Raw genomic sequence first — 21,007 nt, 5'->3', positions numbered from 1 at the left:
ATGGTTGAAGTGAAAATACCTTATTGAGGCTTTCATATCCCAACTTTTTCCTGCCGGCTGATTTGATTTATTTTTCCAGTTTTTACTGTGGACCAATGATGCCAATGTTGGCACCCTGAGCTACTGCGCTTGCGTTAGGGCTGACCGCTCATTGGCTGCACTTGGCGCACGATTCAAAATTACATTAAAAAACAATTCTTGTAACTTAGGTAAATAATTATTAAAATATCCACAAGGATATGTACAAATTGTGTATAAGTTTTAACATTTTTTATGTATTTTTCCGGGAATTCATATAATTATATAACCTATAAATACATAAATTATCACGACTGCATTGTAGTTATGCTTTCTTTTTTTTTACTTCAAGCATCGTTGGGTCACGTCTCAATCGAAAAGAACAATCTGAAATTTTGTTTTAGAATTATTCAAATATCATTAGTACCATATTCTGCAATTAGCTTCTATATAACGAGCTGCTGAAATATCATATGGTATTTAAAAAAATGTATCTATTAACAAATATTTTGAGAAATATTAGTCAGTCTTTCAAATTCAATGAAAGTAAACTGTTATTCATCATATATGTGTGTTATAAATTTTTTTCTTGTCTGAAATCAAAAGTTACACAATTTGTATACATTCTTGTGTATATTTTAATAATTATTTATTTAAATTACAAGAATTGTTTTTCAATGTAATTTTGAATCGCGCTTCAAAGGGTAGACAACCGCTCATTTATACAGAAAAATTATTTTCTACGAAGATATTAGAAAAATAGAGCAAAAAATAACCGATTCTCATGCATTTGGTCAATTGTTATCCCCTCAGTATTCAACGAAGTGAAGTGAGCTAGTGATTGAAGTGGAAATACCTTATTGTATATGTAGACGGTCATGACTTTTTCTATACATCCCGGCTTTAGTTTAAATGTCGACGGGCATGACTAACCTAACTTTTGTAAGTTGCATTAGGAAGTTATAATTTTATTCTAAGTGACTGGTACGCCTTATTAAATGAAAAAAATGTAAAAATTAGGTAAATATTGTTTCAACTGGTTTCCTTATTAACTATTATTTAGGCTAATATCGCAAAGCGAATAGTTGCTTTGACAGGTATTCAGGTGGCTGACAGCGCGGTTCAGAACTCCACAACTCTGCATGAGCCAAAATTCAGTCTCCAAATGATACTTTCCCCTAGATGCCCACATGGGCACCTACGTTCAGAGGAATACATTTGAGACTTGAAAACTCTTTCAAATGATCATTGGGAGCCCAATGAAATTTGAGCTGCAACAAATTTAACACCAGTGTTTTTCTGTGATCGGAAGTGGCTCTTTAAAAATGTATTTTTCTCTCCCTCCGTTCATCACGAATCTTCGGGGAAGCAACAAGACGACGACTTATGTCCATGCAGAAAGAAATATTTCCTGGACAATCAATCAATATTCAAGTTGCATGTTAATGGTCGATTAATTCGCTTCGCCAGTGTAAAATCTGGCCGCGCGCGCGTTTCTATGGCGCGCGATCCCTGCATCCTTGCATACGTCGCATGCCACGGAGGTCGCTTTTTCAAAAGGTTTTGTAATCGTTCTCTTCATTTGTATGCAGTGTACGTATCGAGAAGGAGCTTATAAGTAACACAGTAATGACATACCCTGTCATGGCAGAACAGTTTTCTCGGCTCATTGTCGTTAGCCAAGCAATGATTTATTGACGCCAGCAGGAAAATTCCGATAATACTTTTCCTCCACATATGGTTGATCGAGAAACCTCAAAATTCCCTAGTTTATGTTCTTTTATTTAATCTAAAAAAATTCATCGGATGAATGCGATTTATTTTATTTCACTCCCTTGACATCAAAGACACTTATCATATCTACTCTAAATAATTTATGTAGAGTATAACATTTTAATTAGATAAAAATTAATATTAAATTAATTTATTAGAAAGATATCGATTGTATCAACAACGATTATATGAAAAAATACTGAAGTATTTTTTGTTAGTTATTCGAAGAATAATAATTTTTTTCTGGCGGAAATGCATTATGTTACGAATTTTAATATACGTGTATTTAAAGTTACTGAAAAAAACAATTGTAAAGAAACGATTCTTTTTTTAGTGATAAGTCGAATCTCGCGTTAACTAAATCGCTTAAATCACCTCCTTCATACTTGTTCTCCCCTACCTACCCTCCTTTTGCCTACTCCCCTCACCCATAATTCCCCTCCCATCACTTCCTATCCCACGCCCCACTCCCCCAAACCTATTTCCTCACTCCTCAAATTCTCCCTACTAAGCTCACTCTTGATACCTTTGCTTTCCCCTCACTTCCAGTATTTTCCCTCTACGTAAAGCATTAACAAAATATAAAAAATTTGTAATCTTTTTACATTTTCGTCCTTATGCGAAGGTATTGGTCTTATACCAAATTTGTCTTAGTCGGTTTACATCAAAAAATAGGTCAAAATAATAGGTTGTAGATACGACTACTTTCGAAAAAATGATCAGGTTGGATTGAACTTTGACGCGTAGTTTTTGTTATATTCGTAAAAACAACATTAGAAATAAAAATATATAATTTTTGGACAAAAAACACAAGCCAAGAAAAGAAATAGACAAAAGTTGCTCACTCCAAAAAGAGCTAGAAATTTGTTCTTTATCGTTTTTTGATAAGACATGTAGTTTTTTTTTAATCGAGAAAAATGACATTAGAAAATCAGCAAATAAAATTCTTGGACAAAAAGATACAATTTACAATAAAATGCTTAAAAACAAATTTGTTTTTAAATTAGATCTAAATATTTGCTCTTAACCTTTTTTTACGATGAACGTGATAAGAATACGTTCAATAAAGCCGAAGGAGCTTTAACAAAAGAAAATTCACAATCACTAAATTTCAGTTGTCGATGGTTTGACTTTTAATTTTAAAGGTGTAGAACAAAAATGTGGAGGATATACAATGACCGAGCGCGTAGGGCGATGTAAATACCTTATCAAGCGCGAAGTGCTAGATAAACATATTATCTTACGCGAAGCGCGAGACCTAACAGGAGCGCATCATTAGCGCGCTCAATTTTGCAAGCAAAATTTCCAGCATATAATTATGCGTATAATTTTAGAAACAAGAAGCATTAGTTATTTGATGAAACACGTACAAGTGTATATTTTAATATATAAACGCAAATTATGGGGGATAATTGAATGAACACTGAAATCTTGAGTTCAACGATTACCTTTGAAGCATAATTATTTTTTCACTAGAAATTCCTATTCATAGTGTGATATACGCCAACATAACTTGAATGTTTACCTAAGTGTTGAACCTTCTCTGTAATGAAACGACTTTTCAAAATCACAAATAACAATTTTCGACAAAAAGCACTAACATTACATAAGAACAAATATTAATCTTCTTTGAAATATAATTTTTCCTCACTTATAATACCGATTAACAGTGTAAGATGTCAACATAACCTAAAATTTTGCAACAATCATGACCTCGCTTCGAAATTTAATGAATTCAAAAAATTCAAAATACCGGTTTTCGATCAAAAGCATTAACATAACTACAAATACTGATTTCTTATATACAAGCCCAGAATAACCAAAAATTGTACACGAATTGCGAATCTACGGTCTGAAATCTAATGATGTTATTAAATTATAAATACCAAATTTCGACGAAAAACGCTAACATGAAATAAAAAAATCTGCCCGATAAGCGAGCACATTCTCGTGGCATGCTGAGCGTGCGGCTCGCAAGTTTGAGCGCGCCTCGTGCGCGCGAATGTTAGTTCTCGCGCTTCGCGCTCGCTGATGGATTTATCTCTCGCTTCGCGCTCGATTATGTATTTACCTCGCGCTACGCGCTCGGTCTTTATATTTTCGCACATTCTTGCGCAAATCTTTCAAAATTAAGACTCAAAACATCCACCACTGTAATTTTGTGTTTGTCAATTCTCTTTCGTTAAAAGAGCTTAGCTCGAGGATTTGAGCGCACCTTCGAAAAGCGACTGATAGCAATTGCACTCCGCGCTCGGTCTTTGCATTTCTCCCACATTTGTGCACAGATCTTTTGAAATCAAAGGTCAACAGACCGACAACTGTAATTATGTGATTTTGAACTCTCTTTTGTTAAAGCTCTTTCGGCTCTAACGAACATATTCTCATCACGTAGCTCGTGCTTCGCACTCGGTTTTGTTCAACATGCCAAATTTTCTACATTATATACAACACTTTTATATCAAATATAATACATTTTTTATGTAACTCTGCCTGGGCTTGCTTATTAAAAGATTGCAAAATAAAGGGAAAATCGTATTTATCATGATTATTTTTATATTTGTGTCTTATTTTGCCTTAAATTGTATTCTAAGCTGCGCTGAAAAATGTATCATACGTTGTTTGGCTTAAAATGTTAATTTTAGTTTATTTTTTTGGATTTCGAAAATGCTCTAACTCTGATGATTTTTCTTTTATACAAAAACGTAATAGGATTAATTGTTTTAGCTTCTAAGTACTATTAATAATCGTACATAGAATTTTATAATCTTGAAAAATGTTTCACAAATTTTTGGTACCATCAAATTTTGAATTTTCAACTTTTCGACCAAATTAAAAAAAGTTATTATGATCATCTTGTAGGGCTTTCAAAAATGAATATTTTTCTTCTTTTGATTTTTTTTATATTATGCATTGTTTGGCTTGAAATTTTCATTTTAGTTTGTTTTTTTGGATTTTGAAAATGCTTTAACTCTGATAATTTTCTTTTTATAGAAAAAAGTTTAAAAAATAAATTGTTTGGGCTTCTGAGTACTATGAATAAACGTTCACAGAATTTTGAAATCTTGAAAAAATGTGCTTTCAAAAATTTTGAAAACGCGCTCACTTTTTGAATTTTGATTCAAAATAACTGGTTTACGAATTTGTTCTTTCTTTTTGGGTTTTGAAATAGTGTGCCAAAGCAGAATCCAATCTGATGAATGTTACGAAAGTTATCATGCCTACAGAATGCAGACTACAGACAGACATACATACAGACAGGCAGACGAACACCTTCGTAAAAATCGTTTTTTCTGACACAGTGGGTCTCAAAACGTGGATATTTGATAAAAACTTAGAAAGTGAAATTTTACGTAAAACCAATACCTTCTCACTAGGATGACAATGCAAAACTTTAATCTACTTTTCAATATAATTATTTTTACTAAAAACACTGATTTCTGGTATAAAAAATAGCATAAGCTAAAATTGTAATTTTTTTTGGATTCTTTGAACTATTTTTTTTTCTGATAGCAATACAAATTTCCTTTAAAAAAAACTACTATAATCAAAATTTGCTTAGAATTGTGAAGATTGTTCGAATTATAATTATTATTATTCTTTAAAAATACAAATTGTTGATCTAAGCTGATAATCTAACATAAATTGTTAAAAAACTCGAATCTAATGATTTTTATTTTTAAAAAACGATTACGAAACTAGTATTTCCAATTTGTTAGCATTCTAATTTTAGTACTTTAGAAATTTTAAGGCAATTATATGTGAGGTAGAAATTGGTGTTTAACTTTAAATAATAGAAGAAATTCAGTTGTTTAAATATTTGTTACTTCTCAAATTGAATAATTTTTTATTAAAGAAAAAAAGCAATTTCCGGTATGAAAGACATATAAAACCTAAAATCGTTCAAAATTATAATTTTTCTGTTAATATAATGTTTTTAGTTAAAAAACAAACGGTGCATAAAGCGCTAAATAACGTAACTGAAATTGTTGCAAATATAGGGAATTCTGTTGATAATTTTCGGTTGAAAATGCGAATTCGCGTTGAAAAACGTCAACTCAAACAATACTTCTTTATAAATTGTTAGTCTTCTTCGATACTTTATGGTACGAAATAAAAATTCTTTTTTAAAACTACAAATTTCCAAAGAAAAGCATAAACATAAAACATATACAATATTTGCAATACTAATTTCATAAATAAGTTAAAATTTGTTCTAATCATCCAACAATATTAAAAACACTACGCTTATTAAGCACATATGGTTTCCGATTATTTTTCATCGTTATTTTATTTTTTATTTGTTTGTTTTTTCTTTCAGCTCATTTCTTTATATCTTAGTAATAAACAGCATATGCGGTTTTTAACAAGAACTATTGCGAAATTTTCGGTATATATCATCACACCTTTTTTATTATAAATAGGATAAGGTACAAAAATATAAGGTTTTATAAAAAGGCCCAAAAATATAAGGTCATAAAATAAGCCCCAAAAAAGTAAGGTCCTAAAAGAAGTTCCTAAATATATGTTAAGAAATTATTATCAATAAACTCTAACCGAAAAGATAAATTTAAAAAATAATAATAATTTTCTTTTATATGGCGAAAAAGAGTAAAGAAAGCCGTATGCGACTCCTTGTCATTTCATATTTATCATATTGATAGATAGTCGACACAGGGCAAACAACTGATACAGGAATAAAAATCTGAATCAATAAGTATTAGCGTACGTTTCGATCATTATCACTTAACACGATATCATTTTTTTATACTTATATTATTTTTATTTTTGCAATGTTATATAGCCTCCAGAGAATCACAAACAAATTTGATTAAATTTTTATGAGCATCATGCAATAAATTCTGTATTAAAATACATGAAAGAAACACAGAGAAAAATTATCTTACATATCAATCGGAAGTTCATATCTGGAATAATAGTTTTTATGGCTAAAACAAGAATCTTCTGTTGGTTTAAATCAATCAATGTCATGAATTACATTAAGTTTTATATCGCCTATCCTCATCGGAAAGTTTACTGACTTCCGTAAATCGTTCAGTGTAATTAAATTAACACTCTACCAATTTTTTAAATTGCAGTTCTAATAAATGTTCAAATAGAAAAATTATTTTTAGTACCTTTTTAATTTCAAGCCAAAAACAGGGAATTTTCAACCAAATAGTTAAATTTTCCATCAAATTGATAAATTTTTGATAAGAAAAGAATTCTCAACATAGAGTGTAATTGTTATTTTTAACTAAATGCGTTCTAATTTTTGCTACAAAACTGTTAAATAAAACCAAAAAATAACAATTTTCAAAAGAAGACTAAAATTCATAATGAAGAAAGATTTTCCAATCAATAGCGAAAAAGATTCTTACCTAAAATGTTGAGTGTCTATGTCATAAAGACGAATTTCTAAAAAAGAATTGGAATTCACAACCAAAAACACATGTATTTTCAACGAAAATAATTAAATTTTTGACTAAAAGAACGAGGTTTAATCAAGATGAGTCAATATTTGCCTGAAAAAGATCAATTTACTAGCTAAGATGGAATAACTACATTTTCAGTAAAAAAATTCATTTTGAACAATGAAGAAACGAATTTTTAACAAAATTGGATAAATTTTCAACCAAATAAATAAATTTTCTACCAAAGAGATAAAATGTCCATAAAAAATTTTTCAAACAAAAAAAAATTACATTTTTAGTTTAAAAAATTAATTTTCAATAGAAAAAAGAACTAATTTTTAAACAAAGAAATGGAATTTAAACCAAAAAGATTTATTATCTACCAAAAAATTTAACATAATACATCAATTTTCGACCAAGTATTTTAATTTTTAACACAAAAAGTTAATTTTCTACGAAAAAAACGGTAATTTTTAACGACAAATAAAATAGTTAAATTTTTAGTTAAAAAAGTAATTTTTTAAACAAATAAAATATGTTTCCAAAGAAATAGTTAAATGTTCCACCCAAAAAATTAACTTTCTACCAGAATGGTTAAATTTCTAGAGAAAAAAATTCAACAACAAATGTATTTAAAAAAATTAATTTTTGATAAAGAAACTAACTTTCAACCAAAGAAATGAAATTTCAAGCAAAAGAATAATTTTGTACAAAAAAAGCTTTTTTAAACATAATAAATCAATTTTCAACAAAGTATTTTAATTTTCAATTGTTTTTTCTACCAAAAAGGTTCATTTTCAAATATAAAAAAACATAAATATTTAACAGAAAATAAAATAGTTAAATTTTCAGTTATAGAAATAATTTTTTGAGCAAATAAAATATTGGTTTAAATAAATAGTTGAATATTCAACCAAACAAATCAATTTCCTACCAAAAAGGTTAAATGTCCATGGAAAAAAATTGAACAAGAATGTAGTTAAATTTTTTGTTTAAAAGTTCATTTTCAATAAAGAAATTAACTTCCAACCAAATAAATAATAAAAACATGTCATAGTTAAATTTTGGTCAGAAAGTTAATTTATAATAAAGAAAATTTTTTCAAACTAAATAAATTGATTTTGAAGAAAAATATTGAATTTTTTTACCAAAAACGATATTGTTTTAACAAAATAAAGAAATTTTAAAATAAATACTTAAATTTTCAGTTGAAGAAGAGTAATGTTCAAAAAAAGATGATACTCGTATATTTAAATTTTGGTTAAGAAAAATAATTTTCAATAAAAAACAAAGTTGAAAGCAAAATTAATTGACTTTTAACCAAAAACATAATTTTTTAAACAAAAAAGATAAATTTTTAACGAAATATAGAATTTTTCAATTTAATGGTTGTATTAATTAAAGAAGATGAATGTTTGACCAATAATGGAGTAGTTACATTTTCAGTTGAAAAAATAATTCAAAAAAATGTTAACAGTGACGTCAAATTTTGAATCGAAATAGTACATTACGTGGCAAGAGGATAACCTTATTTAAAGGCTCTTTAAATTCCAAATTTTTTCTTTTCTTGTTCTTTGAGGCATTCATATTGAAAAATCTGGTAAGCCTCTAAAGTGTACAGTTGTAAGGTGAAATTTATTAAATACTTCAGGATCAATAGTAAAAAAATGTAAATCATAAAAATATAGAGAAATGATTATTTATCATTCATTGTAAAATTATCATTTTGACTATTTCAAATGAAAAAAATAATCTGCAAATTTTAGAGAATTGTAATTAAGTGGTCAAAATTGTTTCATCTATATTTAACTTACTAAAATTTTCTCGTTATGATAAGAAAACTTGTGTAAATCATATTCAACTTTTTCAAATTATATAAGATTTTCTGTAAAATCTATAAAAAAATGTTGGAAAATAAAATAAATACATAAAAGAAGTATATATTAACGCTTCGTTTATTTTGTTCTCAGTTGACTTTAGTTCTATCTTGAAACTGTATACTGATTCTATTTTTATGTATTAAAACATAGAATTAGTTATTGCCATTTTTTTCAAATTATGTAACGGGACTTTATAAATAAACATCAGAGGTGACTCTTTATGGAAAATAAATGGAAAAATGCAATTGAGTATTTGCGAACGAGTACCTTCTCGTTTCAGAGGAAGGACACGTCGACCTAATTACGAGAACTTTGAAGCGAGTTATTTTTTTTCCTTTTTTTCATAAAGTCTCTACATATCTCATGTATATGATCACGAATATTTATTGCGACTGCACATGCAAGTGGTGGCAATTAGCGAAATATAAGCGTTAAAAATTGAGATTTCTTTAACGCCAGCTACTACCAGTTTCGCTAAAAGTTAATGAACATTATCCTTGCGATAATGAGTTAACTAGAAAAATATATGTATTCCACTGTTTAGTTTCTTATCTTCTGATTTAGGTTTTATGACTAATTCTTCAATAATGATCTTTTACTTCAATTTAACAATCAACCTTCGAAAAAAATTCTTAACATCTATTTTTATTTAACAATTTCAAAAAAAAAAATTAATTCATTTAATTAAACGTTACTCAATTTAAAAATATCTAATACAATGTTCTAAGAGATATCTCCGAAGTATATGTATGTATTCGGATGCAATAATGTTTTAAAAATTGGTTTTTCATGGTAAAAGTTCTGTCATTAACATAACCCGAGTAAAAATGCTTCGACTTGAGTTCGACTTGGTTATGTCTTGAGTTCGTCTCCAAGACATCGATGTCTGGCTGCGTCTCAAAACTGAGCAGAGAAATAGATCTTCGTCTTACTTTTATAGCCACGGCAGGTAAAACGGCATTTACTTGTCTTAAGTCGAGCTTTGTCTTCGCTAAGACGACGTTTACTTGACTCAAGACGAGCTTTGTCTTGGCTGAGATTATCGAACCTTTTTTGGCTCATAAATGAGATTAAAATTGATGAATGGAAAATTTGTAATTATTAAATTCTTTACTTTCAATTGAAAAATTCAGAATCGGTGGGTCTGAACGAGCAAAACTTCCTAGAAGGTTCTCCTAAGCCGTTGAAAATACGTAAAAACGTATGTCTTCAAGACATAAAAACTTGTTTCTAAGACATAGATTGAAGTCTGGCTCCGTCTCAAAACTAAGACATGCTCAAATAGAACTTTTCGACTTCAGCATGTCTTGATTGGGAGCAATTCAAGTCGAACTCAAGTCGAAGCATTTTTATTCGGGAATTCACAGTTAATGCAGGAAGATAAACGATTCCTTGGTTCGAGGCGAATCGACTGACCTATAATATTATTATATAGTGAGGAATTTATTCTTATTCATAATATTTGAAAAATTTAAAAAGGTTTGGGAATTTTTTAATAAATGGTTCTGCATTCATTTCCTATTTTTTAATGAATTCTTCCTTTGTCTCCGCTTTTCAAGAAATTTACCCTTTCTCTCGTTTTTTCTTAAATCTTCTGTGGATTAATCTACTATTATAGTTTTGTTTTGGACTTCATTTAGCTTAGTTAAAAATTCTAGAATTTGGTTAAAAACTTAATTATTTTCTTGAAAATTTAAACACTTTCTCAAAAAATCATCTTTCCTAGATAAAAATTCAACTAATTAGTAGAAGGTTGAACTAATTTGCGGAAAATTTATTTGCTGTTGTAAACAATTCAGTTTTTTGTTACAAATTTTTCTATTTTGTTGAAAATTAATTGTGTAAATTTAAAATTGATTTAGTTAATTTTTAGTTGAAAATTCTTGTTTTTAGGCAGAAAGTTAATCTTCTTGGTCAAAAAATCATCCTTTTTGGTTAATGATTCAACTGGTTTGTTAAAGGTCGAACTCATTTATTCAAAAGTCATTTTGTTTTGTTAAAGTTTGATGTCTTTGGTTAAAAATTTAAATATTTTGTAAAAAAATCTTTTTTAAAATTCAAAATCTAACTATTTTATTTTTTATTAAAAATTTATCTTTTTTAGATAAAACTTTAATCATTTGTTTCAAAATCTTACTTCTTAAGTAGAAAATGTAACTATTTTACAGAAAGTTTTTGTTTTGTTTTAGAATTAATTTCTCAACCTTAAAATCTACCATTTCCATATTTAGTTAAAAATTCAACTTTTTTAGCTTGAAGATACAACTATTTGCTTAATAGTGACTTTTTTATTCACCTTCATGATTAAAATTGAACAATTTTGTAGGAAACTCTTTACCTTTCTAGTTAAACATTTTTTTATCGAAAAATATATTTATTCCATCTTTGGCCAAATATTTATCCTTTAGAAGTTTAAAATTCATGTATCTATTTTGATTCAACTCAATTATTTGTTAAAAAATCATATTTTCTGGTTAAACATTATTCAACTAATTGATTGAAAGTTGAACTGATTTATTGTTAATTTTTTGTTGCTTTTGTTGCAAATTTATTACTTTTTTTGAAAATTCATCTCCTTAGTAGAAAATATAACTATTTTGTTATAAGTTCATTTTCTAGACTTTAAATTCATTTATTCTATTTTTGATTTAATTATAAACTCTTTAGTTAAAAAATCGTATATTTTTTGCTGAAGATTCATCATGCTAGTTGAAAATTCATCTTATTGTTGAAAAATGTAATTACTTTGTTGAAAATTAATGTATTTTGGCTGAGAATTAATTTTTTAAGTTAAAATTTAACTATTTCACTTTTCATCGAAAATTGAGCTTCTCTATCTGAAAATTCAACCATTTGGTACAAATTCATGTATTTTGTTGGAAATACATATTTTTCACTAAAAAATTAATCTTCTTGGTTGAAAATTCATGATTTCTAACTATAAATTCAACTGCTTTGTTGAAAATAATTATTCTGTTTTGGTTAATGATCAAACGAATTTGTTGAAAATTCGTATTTTTTGGTTGAAAATTTCATATAAAAACCTTTTTGCCTGAAATTATTAACTATTTCATATTTCGTAAACAATTGCTCTTCCTTAGTGGAAGGTTCAACTACTTGGTTGGAAATTACATTTTTGTTAAAATATTCTAATATTTTGTAAAAAATTCATCTTTTCAGCTTGAAAATACAAGAATTTTGTAGAAATTTAACTATTTGGCTGACATTTTTTTTGGTAAGATTCACCTCTTTAGTTTAATTTTTTTTTTATTTTCCTTATGATAAATTTACAACATGATTGCAAATTTTTTGAAAGATTCTTTTCCTATCTAGCAATGAATTATTTTTCTTCTATTTTCAAAAAATGGTCTTTTTTTCGTTTTTTTTTGCTTAAATCTTCTGCTAAAAAGTGTACTGAAGATTTATTTATTCTATTTTTGGTTGAAAACTTACATTTGTTCAATTCCAAATCCAACTATTTGGTGTAATATTTTTCTTTTTCTGTTGAAGCTCTTTTATTTCATGTGGAAAATTAATCCTTTTCGTTTTAAAAGTAAACTTTTTTTAAACATTCGACTTTTTAGTGGAAACTTTGTTTTGTGGAAAATTAACATCAGGTTTCTTTGTGCATTTAAAGCCAACAGAAACGATTAAGCTAGCGCTGAATATTTACGTTCGGATGGTCTGGATTTATGATCAAGGTCACTACAAGCAATTCCCGAAACTGTTCTTAATTCTAAGTTCCAGTATATTCGGATAAAAATTCGTCTTTTTTATTTATTTGCTTAAATCTTCTGCTAAAAGGTGTACTGAAAATTTATTCCGTTTTTGATTGAAAACTTACCTTTGTTTAATTCCAAATCCAACTATCAGTTTGAAGGTTTTTCTTTTTTTATTGAAACTCTTTACTTTATTGTTAAAAATTAATACTTTTTGTTTTAATAGTCAACTATTTTTTTAAACATTCGACTTTTTAGTAGCAAAATTGTTTTGTGGAAAATTCGCATCAGCTTGCTTTGTGCATTCAAATCCAATAGAAACGTTTCGCTTAACCCTGAATATTTACGTTCGCATGGTCTGGATTTATGATCAAGGTCACTACAACTCATTCTCGAAATAGTTGTCAATTCCAAGTTCCAGTGCACGCTGATAAAAAATCGTCTTTTTTCGTTATAATGAACTATTAAAATCTATTTTTATTTTGTTTAAAATGTAATAATATCGAATTTATTATAATTTCACAAGGTGAATGTAACTTTTTTTTAGTAAATCTAAAAATACACGAGCAATAGTTGCCATGAAAGAATGCAAAATCGAAGCGATCGATTTTCTTAGTGTAATTTTCAATCGGTTATGCAATTGAAAGTTCCTCGAATACCAATCATTATGATCTTCTGTAGCTACATAATTTACTCCTTATGTTAAAGTTAAAAATTCAGAGGAATTCATGACATGATTATTCAGCAATTCAATAAACATCATGAGTATTCAGTTCGAGGTAAAAATAATATTTTTTGCTTTAGAGGCATTTCATGATATACATTCTACTCCTAGCAAGCACTCTTTTTTACGTTTGAATTCTTATTATTTTGATTTAAAATGCGCATTTTAAAGCAAATAACAAATTTACATTTTAATGGATATTAAAATCAGTACAATGCCGTTTATATAATGAAATTTTTTTAAATATTACTTGATTTTTTAATCTACGTAGATGCATTTTTCATGGAGAATATTTATTTTTTACAAAAAGATTAACTTTTAATAATATAAACAAAATTTCCAACAATTTAGTGGTTCGAAACCCACCTTAAACTGTAGGTCCCCTCCAACCACCAAGTGGGGTGTGTGTAAAGGAATAGGAAAGAAGGTGCAAGATAAATGTTAAACCCATAGGGGACATATTAGAAGCTTCCATTCCATTCCAAAAATAGAATAGTTAAATTTTCAGTTAAAAAATTACTTTTCAGAAGACCTAAAATGAAATTTTCAACCAATAGAATTCAATGAGAAAAGAGAAAATTTTAACAGAATAGTTGAATTCTCAACTAAATTTATGATTATGTAACAAAGAAGGTTAATTTTTTAAGCAAAATCACGAATTTTCAAAACAGTACATGAATTTTCTACGTAAATAGTTGACGTTTCAACAAAAAATATGCATTTTCAACAAAAAAATTAATTTTCAACAAAGAAGAATCATTATTGCCCCAAAAAGACGAATTTCCAGCAAAATACATGAATTTTCTATCACACTTAAATTTTTTACTTATGACGTATACATTTAAAAAAAATTAAAATTTCAAGTAGAAACATTAATTTGTAACTAATAACAAGGTAAATTTTCAATAAAAAAAGATCAATTTGCAACCAAATATGCGAATCTTAGAAAAAGTAATTTTTAACTATTAGCCTAACTATTAACCAAGTAGGTGTATTTTATTTTAAAAGTACATATTTTCAAGAAAATAGTTAAGTTAAATACCAAACATATACATTTTTAATCCAAAAGATAAACATGCTACAAAAAAAATCATCAAAATTGCTACATTTTTAAGCCAGAAAGCAAATGATCTACAAATCAGTTAAATTTTTCACGTGATAATGTGATTTTTTAACATAATATTTAATTATATATGAATTATCTACATTTTACAAAAAATAGTTTAATTTGAAAACAAAAGGTTGCATTTTCTGTCGAAATAGTTTAATTTTTCAACAAAAATATGAATTTTAAGCTGGAAAGACAAATTTTTTGCAAAATATTAAAAATTTTATCCAAATTCTTAAATTATAACTAAGTAGTTGATTTTGATTTGAAATCAAGACCAGTTGAATTGAACGAAAAAATATTAAAAATGAAAATGTTAAATTTTCAGTTAAAGAATAAATAATTGTAAATAAAAAAGAGTCGTCCACAATCATAGTTTAATTTTCAGCAAAATAGATGAATTTTTTACAAAATGATGAAACCTCAGACCAAACAGTGTCATTTTTAAACAAATTATGTAATTTTAAAACTAAATATATAGTAGTAGACTTTTAAACAAAAACAAAGAACTTTTAACCAAAAATCGTTGGATTTTCTTGCATTTGAGAGAAGAAACGAAAAAAGGCGAACATAGGGAAAATATTTCGAAAATAGGGTAAAAAAAAAGAAAAATTGAAAAAGATGAAAATAACAAAATAAAAGGAGTAAATATATTGCAGTCAAAAATGAATAAAGAAATGAATTTGTTTTGCACACGGTTTTATTATTTTACAATTTTCTTCAAATTCAAAGAGAAACTAACTAGTGCAAAGTTCAATGGCAAAAATATTAATATTTTTCAATGATGAAAATTGCTTCTACCTACACAATTTGCATTTTCTTCTGATTGCAAGTATAGGAATTTTTAATTTTGAACAGCGAGAAGAAGAGAAATCATGAAAATCATGTGTACTCTTTGATTTTTCTTTACCATTTTTCACTTTCGGAATTTATAAATATTTTGTTTATCCAGTTAAAAAATATTCACAGCTTTTCTGCAATTTGTCGTGGTCTAAATTTACTTTCTCAAACCAGCTAAAAAACTTTTTCCCCCAGACTATTATCAACAATATAACATGCAGAAAAACTTTGGCTGGAAGTAAACAAATATTTTTTGATCCTATATCAAAGATAGAATTTGTTTAATTTCAATATTATTTATTCAAGTTGAACAATGGCGTGTTTTAGTCAAATAAATTCGGTTTAAATCTAAAAAATATTAGTTAAAATCAATCAAATATTTGTGTGACCTTATACTTTTTTCGAATGAAACAAACATTTTTAAAAGACTCGTTTGCACTTAATACTGATAAGTAACAAAAATGTTTACTAGAACTCATTCAAGATTTATAAAATTTTAGTATCCGATTACTTCTCTACTTTTTACAAGACAAATTTTGTCCGTGGGGATACTGCTTTTACTTTTGATTTAAAAGCCTGATTGTGAGTGACTGAAATAGAAACCTAGAAGGAGATTTGGATGACAAAATGCTTAGCGTACAAAAAGTTATTGACGATAAATCAGGTGTATGGCATTCCTAAGATAGCGTTAACCACTGAAAGTCATTACGTCGTTGCAAAGTAATTCCCAACTAAATAAGTAAAGCAATAAATACATAATGCATCCGGCAACTTTTCCCACAAGCAACCCCGGCAACGTTGAGAAGCCAGTTCTATGAAATCATGCATCTCAAAGTCTTGCGTATGATGTTCCTATATGGAGTACTGATATCCCGGATTTATCTCTGTTATCCTCAATATATTTTATGATTGACTCTATATCCATATAATTTTTTTAGTTTTTTGCTGCTAATGATGTAGCTGAGGTTAGCCAGTGACCTGAAAACCCGGAAATTAGACTGGACATTTGACTACTCGGAAAAAACCGAGAGGTAGCCGGAAATTTTTTGGAAACTTGAAACTTAAGAGATTCATTTCTACGTTTGAAATAAATATCTACTCGCTCTTCGAAAAAATGTGCTTGGGATTATGCTGAGTGTTAACAACTTTGCCTGTTAAATTATCGAAGATCGTTTTATATTTAGGGTTTCAAAGTCCATGATTTGCTCAAAAATATACTCTCTTAAACTGAAAAAAATGGTCACTGGTTGAATAATTATTTTCAATTATCACTGTGGTGAACTAGTGATTTTCTGACTCTGACTGGATGAACCAGTAAGAAAATGAACTAAAACAGCGATGGGACTCGTTACCACAGTGGGCTGATTCGAGAATTCACAATTAAAAATCACCTACAGCCTACAATTCTTAACCGATTGTCAAAAATTGGGTTTAGAAGCTTAAACTATGCATTTGTTTATATAATTTGTTCATAAAATAAACAAATTATACCAGATAACAAATTTTTATGATCAAATATGATCGTGTCGATAAAATCAAGCAAGTTCAATTTACAAACATCCTTTGCAAGTAACATTTCCACGATGTTGATAATTTGTTAATATAATTTGTTCATAAGAATAAGATTCGATATCTTGTTAATTATTTATATTCATTAGATACTTCGCCATTTATTTTCATCGGGAGTGGGATTGAGTCATTTATTTAAAGATAAAAACAATTATGAAAACATGCTTGCTCTTTGTCCATTTATATGAGAAATAGACATGCCGTAGTGCGTGAAAAAATAAGAGACACGTGATTTCTTATGTGCAGACATCCACTTCTAAGGGATGAAAACCGCCCCTGAAGTTTGCCCTTGAAAATAATTCTTTTATATATCTCGGCATCTTATGGATATTTTTAAACAAAACCAAGGGAAAATATCTGGTATGAATATTTTTATCATGAGAATCAGGGTATGAATTCAAAAAAATTAAGAGAAATATTTTCGTTTATAATGTCGAATTTTGTGTTGGCTTGTTTCAGGATTTTTCAAATAAACACCCTAATTTCTGTTACCTGCCCCTTAAATTAATGGACAACATGTAATTAGAGAAAAGTAATTTTTTTTCTTAAGCTTTATTCCACGTGTAAAGAAAATGTGATTTGTAAACAACGCAAATGAATCACAAATTGTTTGCAATAGCAGTATTAACTCATTAAATATATGTATTTCAGAGAAAAAAATTCTTTATGTAAAGATAATTAAACAAAAATTTTAATATGTCACTTAAGTTATATATTTGCATCAGCTTTATGTAAATTATTGTAGATTCTTTTGAAATTTTGGAACCAATAAAGTACATTAATAAAAAATTTTGAAACTTAATTTTTTTATTGTTTTTTTTTTGTCATGAGAAATATTTCCATTTTGTTTGTATTTTAGTTAAAACTCGAGTTAGCCTAAACAATCCACTTCTGGGGGCAAATAGTTCATAGAAATAGTTTATATACTTATTTTTGTAATAAAAATATTCATGAAAAAGTAGGGTAGGAGCACCAACTCTTGGTACCCTTCTCTAAATTTTATGAAATAATAAGAGAATAGAGATAAATAGCAAATGGTTTTTTTTATTATTTTTAATATTGCAGACATTTTTTCGCAATAATATTTTGATAACTGCAATTTTCAATTAATTTATTGAATAAATAATAGGAGGTGCCAATGAATTTTCAATCTAAAGCACTGTATGCAATTCTTGGCACCCCCTGCCAAGAATTGGATTGTATTTTCTTGCAATGATTTCTATTCTTGGCAATCGGAAAAAGTATGGTTACGTTCGTTTGGTATTTTGTAAAATTCAGAATAAAATACCGAATTAAAGGTAAAAACAATATTCCAAAGTAAATTACTGGTGATGTACTTAAAAGAATAAAGTAAGTAATTATATTAAGTGATATATGTTATTCAGGAATAAGAGTAAATTCGCAATTTAGCGATGTAGACTTAACCGCAAATCAACCTAATGTATCACTCACAACACTTCTGAAAATTTCTTAAATAATAATTAGGCTGATTTAAATAGTATAGAGAGAAAAGAAGTGTTTTGTAACCAGTTTTCAGTTCAGCATGCAATTGATGAAACATTACACGATTCTGCAGATTTGAGAGGATAAGTGATTTTAACCTAACACGTACAAGAAATTGCTTTAAAATGTGTAAAAAACGGAAATATGCATGATTGTTTGCGTTTCCTCTCAACACCAAAACGAAAAGAAAGGCAAATGAAGGAAAAAGGCATAAGCGCTTATGAAAAAGAAGTATTGATAAGTATTGGATCTAATACTTTTTTCTCGAATAAGTATTGGAAATCTAATACTTTTTCGTGAAAAAAGTACTGGATCCAATACTTACTAACACTTCTTTTTCATAAGGGAGGCATCTGTGCTTTAACATCGCAGGCATGGAGAGATTAGGAATGAGGAAAAATCAATTGAAAAAAATAAAACGAAGACAAGGAATCTAAAAAGCAAAAACGAAAACGGCGAAATTAAATTTCAGAAAAAGCCCAAGAAGATAGAAATAGACAAAAGTTAGAAAGGAAAAAGACTATGAACTAAAAAAAAAATCAATCCTAAAATATTAAAAATTTTATTGCTTCTGCTAAAGGAGTTAATAGAAAAAGAAAGTTAAAAGCTAAAGACACTAACAAAAATGAAAATCAATTTTCGGGGAAAAAAAACAGATTGCACTAATGCTGCTGAAGCAGTTAAAAGAAGTCGAGGATCACAACCTCTAAATTTGGACTAGATAGATGCTGACAATTAAGTAATTTAAGCTAGACTATTTTTTTATGAATGAAAGATGATTGATAAACAATGTTTCTCTTCACTAATCACTTCATAGTGATGCTATTAATGATTATTTTAATCTGGACTCCTTCACCATTTTATCTTCATATTACTAGAGTGCCAATAATGGGGGCCACCCCTGCCAAGAATTGCGTCAACCTTGCAAAAAATTGGATTTTAAGGGTAATGAGCTAATTTTAATTATTTTTCAGTTTCTAATTTGTATTGAGATAGATGAAGCTTAGAATTTGATACCCTATTATATTAGCCCTGTACATATTAGTATTACATTTATCAAACATACAATTTTTGACATTAATTTCTTTCTCGAAGCCTGAAATTGGCCAACAATTGGATAACATTATCCTAGTTTTTTCATAAATATAAAACAGAGCTTGCTTCGGTTTTGCCACAATTATAACTTATATATGGGGCTCTTCACCCGTTTAATACTACAATTGCACAAATTTTTGTAATTTATTATTATTTTTTTTTTAATCACATTCTGTTTAAGCTTTGAATAAATCTTAAGAAAACATTTATTTTTCACTATACACATATGGCCCATTACATTAATGGCTAGTTAACAGTACTTGGGCGTGTTTATTTGAAAAATCCTGAAACAAGTCAACTTAAATATTCGGCATTGTGAACATAAATGTATTTCTTAATTTTTATGAATTCATACTTTGATTTTCATGATAGAAATATTCACAAAAAATATATATTTAAAAAATATATAAAATAAGGGTTTCAAACCCTTGGGTCATTTATATACCTGCTATTTATGATAGCTTTTTATGCTTCGTAAAAAAAATATTTTTAACTTGGTTTTATTCAAACATATCCATTAGATGGCGACATACATGAAAAAAATGATTCCTTAAAGGTAGATGTCGGCACGTAAAAAATACGTGCCTCTTATTTTGTCACGTACTACAGCGTATCAAAAAATTATCAAAATCGGTAAGATCGTGTGGAGGCTTGAATTCACGCCCTGAGTTTCATGATAAAAATATTCATAAAAAATGTAGATTCTTAAAATATGAAATAAGGATTGCAACTTCTTAGATCATAAATTTACCTATCTTAGGCTTCTTGTGACACTCATGTTTCGCTTGGTTTCATTCAAAAGTATCTGTTAGATGCTGAGATATATAAAAAACATGATTATTAAGCGTAAACTTTAGGGATGGTTTGCATCCCATAAAAGTGGATGTCGGCAAATAAAAAAATAAGTGTTTTAAAATTTGTTCAACTACTATGACATATCCAAAAATCATCCAAATCGGTGAGGTGGGGGGGGGGGTCCTCTTGTAAGTGAACCAGTGAAATCTCACTGATTGTCAGTGACACACTTCTGTTTGTTTTCAACAGTGAGATTTCATTGGTTCATTTTGAAAGAGTTCCTTTCATACCCAAGAAAGATAACTCTTTAATAGGGGAAATTAGGGAGGGGGAGTAATAGGAAATTATGGAAGGGGGAGTAGGGAAGTGGGGTGAAAGGAGTGTAGGCGAAGTTTGGTAGTAAGGGTGAGTGCAAAATTAGTACAGGATGTAGGGAAAGCTAGAGCAAATGAGGGAAGGAGAAATACGTTAGGTAAGGGGAAATGAGGGGAGAGAAGAGTAAAGAAATTAAGGGAAAATCAGAGGAAATTAATGGAGGGTAAGTAGAGGAAGTAAGGGGGAATTGGGGGGGG

At 28.3% G+C, this 21,007-nt stretch overlaps 1 protein-coding gene across 1 annotated transcript in view; it reads left to right on the top strand.

The window, feature by feature from the left end:
* LOC117178995 overlaps nucleotides 1-21,007 on the top strand; it is a 242,832-nt gene that overhangs the window by 171,716 nt on the left and 50,109 nt on the right. The gene's annotated exons all lie outside the window — the stretch shown is intronic.

Source organism: Belonocnema kinseyi, chromosome 8 (assembly GCF_010883055.1).
Source record: "Belonocnema kinseyi isolate 2016_QV_RU_SX_M_011 chromosome 8, B_treatae_v1, whole genome shotgun sequence".
In the NCBI taxonomy this organism is placed as follows: domain Eukaryota; kingdom Metazoa; phylum Arthropoda; class Insecta; order Hymenoptera; family Cynipidae; genus Belonocnema; species Belonocnema kinseyi.
Note: the sequence above shows the minus strand (reverse complement) of the source record. Positions and strands in the feature narration are given on the sequence as shown.